Consider the following 7,658-nt stretch of genomic DNA (forward strand, 5'->3'; position numbering starts at 1 on the left):
CGTGTTTTAATTTATCGCCACTCGTTTCGAGTTTCCTCTTTTCCGCACTTGTATCGTAAATAACTATTCCGCACATGTTTAAGAAACGAGATTTTCCTGCCGATCGTATTGTAGGAATTTCCGATTCTATTTATGTAAGTAAGTTTCTGAATGTTCTAGAAACCTACCTTATTTATGTTTTGTTTAAATGAGTGAAACTTTTCATAGGCAAAATATATTGTTGTTGCAACTTTTTTTTGTAAAAAACAGTCAATTTCTATACAAAGTGAGCAGTTTTTCTTGCTGTTGAATGTTGATTTGTTCAGTATACGAAAAATTTCGTTATGTTTTGGAATAAGGGATAAAATTAGAATAAGATACTATAGTATACAGAAGGTAAATAAATATTTATAAAAAGTACATTTTTTATTTCTGTTGTTTAGTTAGGGCCATTTGCACCAATCCTGGGTCAGCCGCTAACTCGGAGTTAACCGTTAACCAAGGGTTAAATTGTACTGGGACTTCGGGTTTAGCCGGTTAATCCCGAGTCAATGGCTATCCCTGGATAGGGCCACTTACCACTTAGGGCCACTTGCACCATTCACTAACCTGGGGTTAACCGGTTAAAACTGGAGTTATCATGGTTACCGGTACAATTTGACACCGAGTTAACCGTTTAAAAGGTTAACCCCGGGTTAGTGGGATGGTGCAAGTGGCGCTAAGAAATGTTAACATATCCATTATTTACCTAACGTGTTGTAAAACGGCGAAATAAATAAAAACTGGATATATTTACAATACTCAATATGAAAATATAACGAGAAAAATCCAAAGTAACTACATTCGCGAGTACTCAAATATTTCTATCCTACAATGTTGAACTATTTACAAAACAAAAAAAAATATCCAATAATGCTCCAGCATTTTATACAAAACTTTAATCTTGAAATCCTGATATTTTTAGGGTTCCGTACCTCGAAAGGAAAAAACGGAACCCTTATAAGATCACTTTGTTGTCCGTCCGTCTATCCGTCCGTCCGTCTGACTGTCTGTCAACACCCTTACTTTTTCTAAGGAACGCGTGGAGGTATCAAGCTGGAATTTCTATCAAATACTCAGGTCTACTGTCCCTTGGAGCTGTGAAGAAATCAAACTTCTAAGCCAACGCAATCAAAAGATACAACCGTTTATGCCGCTAATTTCCGCAAATTTTCGACACTCGCAAGGGAATCAAAACCTACAAGGTACTTCCCGTGAACTCAGAATCTTGAAATTTCGTATGAAGCAACGTCTTATAGCACAGATAAAGGAAAAATTGCGAAAACCATAAATTTTTAGGTACATCATATAATAAAAATATTATTTTGTACGGAACCCCCGGTGCGCGAGTCCGACTCGCACTTGGCCGGTTTTTATGTTTCGCAAAAGGTTCATGACGCCTGACCTTCATAGCGTAAATATGGGTTAATGATAGGATCTGCCCTCCGCAGCCCTTTACCTCTCACTCCTCTCAGGACTCGAGAACATTTGGTCCGGAATTAAAAGGGTTTCTTAATTGTTGTATGTAATTAAATCTCTGACCGTACTGATGACAAGGAAAACATAATATTAAAGACGCGTTCTAATGAGGTTATAATACAGTACCGGTCAATAATATATCACCTTTGTGTTTTTTGTATGAGCATGTATATTTATCAGTACGGTTTTTACTCACTATTATTTTTAGTCGCTTTTGGCGACATGTTTCGGATTCTTTGGGAATCCATCCTCAGGCACGAGTGTCCGCGGCAGTTGTACGTCGTGCACTGCCCGCGCCGCCCGCCTCGTCGCTCGTTGCGCACGCGCTGATACGATAGTTTAAGTGCGAGCATGTATATTACATAGAGTAAACAATATAGGTGTTTGTAGATTGCCTATTTTACTAGTAATTTTATACTAATATATGATGAATACTGCAATGAAATAATGTGAATTACAATAGGAGACCCAGCATATTACTAAAAAAGCTCTAATAAAAAATAAAATAAAAAAATTTAGTTACATCATATAATAAAAATATTATTTTGTACGGAATCCCCGGTGCGCGAGTCCGACTCGCACTTGGCCGGTTTTTATGTTTCGCAAAAGGTTCATGACGCCTGACCTTCATAGCGTAGATATGGGTTAATGATAGGATCTGCCCTCCGCAGCCCTTTACCTCTCACTCCTCTCAGGACTCGAGAACATTTGGTCCGGAATTAAAAGGGTTTCTTAATTGTTGTATGTAATTAAATCTCTGACCGTACTGATGACAAGGAAAACATAATATTAAAGACGCGTTCTAATGAGGTTATAATACAGTACCGGTCAATAATATATCACCTTTGTGTTTTTTGTATGAGCATGTATATTTATCAGTACGGTTTTTACTCACTATTATTTTTAGTCGCTTTTGGCGACATGTTTCGGATTCTTTGGGAATCCATCCTCAGGCACGAGTGTCCGCGGCAGTTGTACGTCGTGCACTGCCCGCGCCGCCCGCCTCGTCGGTCGTTGCGCACGCGCTGATACGATAGTTTAAGTGCGAGCATGTTTTTTTTTTTTTTTTTTTTTTATTATAAACTGATCGGCGATTGGCCCTAGTCACACCTGATGGAAAGTGAAGACAGGGCCTAAGATGGAGCTCAACGGTTCAGTAACAGCCTATTCACTCTTGTTTTAAAGAGACCGAGGTCATATTGATCAGGGAATACAGATGGCGGGAGCGCATTCCATTCCTTAGCCGTCCGTACCAAAAAGGAGGAGGCAAAACGTTTCGTCCGAACGAATGGAATGTGGACCACGAACGGGTGCATACGCTCCCCGCGCCTGGATGTCCGATGATGGAAAGGGGAAGGTGGGATCAGGTCGTGCAGTTCCTGTGCGCACTCCCCGAAATGTATCCGATAGAACACCGATAGGCAAGCGACTCGACGGCGATGCTCAAGGCTCTGTATCCTTGACTTGACCGATGGATCATCACCAAAGAGTCTATGAGCCCGGCGCTCTACCGAGTCCAGGGCCGCCAGCTGATATTTGGCAGAACCGTCCCATAGGTGGGAGCAGTATTCCATGCACGAGCGTACCTGTGCTTGGTATGTATATTACATAGAGTAAACAATATAGGTGTTTGTAGATTGCCTATTTTACTAGTAATTTTATACTAATATATGATGAATACTGCAATGAAATACTGTGAATTACAATAGGAGACCCAGCATATTACTAAAAAAGCTCTAATAAAAAATAAAATAAAATCCTATGAAAAAGGATGCCAGAAGAAGAGGGGCGCGGACCCGGCAGGCCCAGACGGAGATGGCGGGACGACCTGGACACCTTTCTCAACAACTGGCCGGAGGAGGCACTATATCGGGAGTCGTGGAGGAGCAGTGGGACACCATAATAGGCTAGTAAAAAAAATATGAAAAAACCATTACACGACACTAATTTTTCTCATCGCTCGCACAAAGGACTACATACCTCTACCTAAAGTAGTAAGGTGGAAATCACTTACAAATATATAATAAAGTTCTACTACAAAAAATGGAGGTGATATTATTGGCCGGCACTGTATTTTGAACCAAAAATTTTTTTTTGTATCAAATATGCACGAATGTTTTTTTAAACATGGTAAAGAACTTGACTTGACTTGACTTGCTTGGATTAAGGTGACATTCGGATTGAGACTGCACCAGCTTTACTGCAGCAGCACTATTGCAGCGCGACATTGCTGCCGACTGCATTACTGCCGCAAATATCAAAAATCCGGGCGGGGCGGCACCATCGTGTTTGACATTTGCAGCAGTAATGTAGTCGACAGCAGTAATGCTGGTGCAGTCTGAATTCGAACGTCTTTGTCTGTTAACTACCTCTTCACGCTTAACCCGCTACACCGAATTTGCCATGAATCTAGTATAACTGGATCGGTCATGAGTGGTGGGGGAAAATGACCGAACGGGATAGTCTTATGTATCTTTCAGTAGGAGTAGCAGAGAAAGCGCTATTATTGTTTGTCCTTGTCATAGTTTCACTTTTCCACCGCTGCCACAACCGAGGTTGTGGCAAACAAATAAGTACGTGACATGTCATGTTTGTTCGTTGCTTGTTTAATTATCGTTGTTTTGTATGAAATTGTGCTTTCTCTTATGAAATATAGTGATGGATAGCGTTTTGAATGCTTGAACTTTGATAATATACTGGTGAATTGTTCTGTAATCGGCTGTAATAGCCGCTCTGAGCATAAATATGAGATCATAACCTTTCACACGTAAGTACGGTATTTTACACCTTCCTCTTAACGCAATATGTGAGAATAACATCGTAAAATTACGTTACACTCAAAGCAATGTAGAATCATAAAAATATCACAATTATTTACGCAAATTAACAAAACATTATTTGTAAAATTATCCGCCCAAATTACGTAGGTAGGTAGGAGTCTGAGGTCAGCCATTTTTAACTTCGTCTTAATTTAGCTGCATAACAATCATGTTAGGGATACCAGATGAAAATATCATATATTTATGGGTAATTTTGACCTCGAAGTTTTTTCGTACTTCTAATTCCAAAAAATAAATAAACAAATGTTGTGAAGATTAAATGTGGTGTACATTAATTGGTGTGATTGCGATTTGTGATTTCTTTAAATTAAAACCCATAATACATTTTATTTACTAAACATGTTTAGTTTTGTACCACCTGCGCGAATTATAGGAGGTATTTCATTGTTCATACGCCTAAAAAGAGCGGCCCATTGACATTTTATTTAACATTTTTTTAATACCGTCAAACAAGCTAACTTTGCCTCCAGGGTAATCGCCCCAACGTGATATCAAATATTGGGGTAATTTTTACCAATATGGTATCCCCACGTTTATGACGTCATCTATGTCTATCCCTTACGGGCGCACGCGTATAGCTGGTCTATGTAATGCTAGGTCTATGGAATTTGCATATTCATATACAAATAAATCATTCATTCATTCAATCATTGATTTATTCATTCATTCATTTATTCATTCATTCATTCATTCAATCATTCGTTTATTCATTCATTCATTCACCGATTATGATGAAATTTGGTATATTGTGTTATGGCAAGCAATTTATTTATTTACAGTACATATGGTGCTACTTTCTCGCACTAGTGCGTCAAATAGCACTTTTCGTGCAGATGTCGAAAGTTTAAAGGGCCATATGTACTGTAAAACGTTGTACGATACACGTGCGAATAGGTAATTCGCAACTCGTGTCGACTTAAAACACTCCCTGCGGTCGTGTTTTAATTTATCGCCACTCGTTTCGAATTTCCTTTTTTCCGCACTTGTATCGTAAATAACTATTATTTACTGTTGCTCCATAAACTGAAAGAGTGTTGAGTGTTGCTCCATAGAAAACATTGAGTGATTCGCTGAAATGTGATGAGACTGCAAATTTTTTTTGCATGTTAGGGGTTGACTAGTAAAAGTTGTTCATTATAAACTACATTCCTACATATTCAACCCTTAGAATATGGTCAGACAACAAAAGTCACTCTGTATATACCTGAAAAACAATACCCCCTCTTCTCCGTTTGTCGACAATTATAGGAAGTTTTAATAAAGATGTTAGTGAACAGTGAAGCGCTATTAAGCAACATAGTAATGATGATATCAGTAGCTTAACCTCATAATAAGTAGGGTAAAATGGGGTAAATATAAGACACGGGTAAAAATAACACTCAAACTACTACTTTTAAACACTCAAAAACTTATTCTACTTCAATACAATAAAATACAAATGAAAGAATGAGTGAAAGAAGGCTAACAAAGAGAGTGTATAAGGGAGAGGTAGAAACGGGAGTTGGAAGGGGCAGACCTCGGCGGACTTTCTCTGATCAGATCGGGGAAATCCTGAAGAAAGGCCAGGTCAAGAGCACACTAAACCGGCGAGCGTGTATGAGGAATGTTATGAAAGTGAAGGAAGCGAAAGAGGTATGTCAGGATCGTAGCAAGTGGAAATCCGTGGTCTCTGCCTACCCCTCCGGGAAATAGGCGTGATGTATGTATGTATGTACAATACAAATACTCTTTATTGCACATTTCAATAAAATAAAACAATACAAAAAGAAAACAGAAACACAAACAGAGGTAAACAACAGGCGGTCTTATCGCTAATAAGCGATCTCTTTCAGACAACCTTTGGGTAGCGGAAATTAATAAATTTACTTATGTCAGTAGGTGTTGCTAATGCAATTAAAGAAACCTTACTCTAAATACACAGAAAACAGACACATTACCATGCAAATAAAAATAAACAAAATAAAAACCCACACATATATAAATACAAACACATATAACAGTGCCAGCCATAGAGAGAGAGAGAGTAATCAGATAATAGTATCAAGGAAGAGATAAGAAATGGAGTTTAAGTAGTCTCTTGAAAGAGTTAGGAGACTGAGCGCACCTTAACTCAAGAGGCAGGTAATTCTAAAGTCGAACAGCTAGAAAAGTATAGGAATCTATTTCTATTCTATATCCATACTAATATTATAAATGCGAAAGTCTGTCTGTCTGTCTGTGTGTTACCTCTTCACGCTTAAACCGCTAAACCAATTTAGTTTAATTTTGGCGTAGAGATAGTTAGAGTCCCGGGGATGGACATATTATAGTTTTTATCCCGAAAATCATCCCTTAAGAGGGTGAAAAGCGGGGTGGAGTCATGGTGGAATTGAGATAATTAATGAGTTGCCTAATAATTTTTGTGCATTTTATGCTCAAATTGAATGATTGCTGTAAGATTTTCTCCAGGCGCTATTCTTACTCTAGCTGGGGTTACTAAGTCCACACAGACGAAGTCGCGGGCAAAAGCTAGTAATCTAATAATTAGGATCAAGGTAGGCACATTTTACGGTACTGTTCTTCCTTTGACTGCGAAATCGAATAAAAGCATTCCAGGAAATTAATTAACGTGAACGGTGCGTGCTGGCATCTTTCTGCGCCTTGTAAAGAAACATCCTGTATAAAAAGGGCTTATCTTACGTAAATATATTAGTAATTATGCCCCTTCTTTATCAGGGAGGCTTGGGTATTGAGAATAGATGAGGTTTATTGAGCCTGCATGTCCTCATAACGTGATTGGTCGAACATAATACCCACCCAAGACATCTGTATATGCAACACTTATAACATTAATATACGTATAATACGTATATGTATCGGTATATAGCTGAAATAATAGACAGTAATTGCGGCGAGAGGATAACATTGTTTAATTCATGTAGCAGTATCAACCTGGATTCATTGAATAATACAGTACATTGTGCAACGTGGGGGGTAAGTAAAATACTGTACGAAAATCTATATAATTATTAAAAACTCGAGTAACAATATTCGTACCCCCGTTTAAAATAATCCTACCTTAAGGGTGGGAAAACGGGGGTGATTTAATAGGGGTGAGTAGATTATAACCACAAAGAATTATAAAATAAAAACTTTTTAACAAAAAAATTAAAACGCCGAAAAAACTGAAAAGCAAAAAATTATAAACTTTCTTTATTTAACCTTAATAACTAAAGTTCTTAAACTAATGTAAGTATAGCTAAGTAATTTTGAGTCGGCGCCAAACAAGCAAATTAGTTATTTACGTAAAGCGTGATGCGCGGCGGCGGCGGCGGCGGCGCG

The sequence above is a fragment of the Cydia strobilella genome, chromosome 18, assembly GCF_947568885.1.
Source record: "Cydia strobilella chromosome 18, ilCydStro3.1, whole genome shotgun sequence".
Taxonomy (NCBI): Eukaryota; Metazoa; Arthropoda; class Insecta; order Lepidoptera; family Tortricidae; genus Cydia; species Cydia strobilella.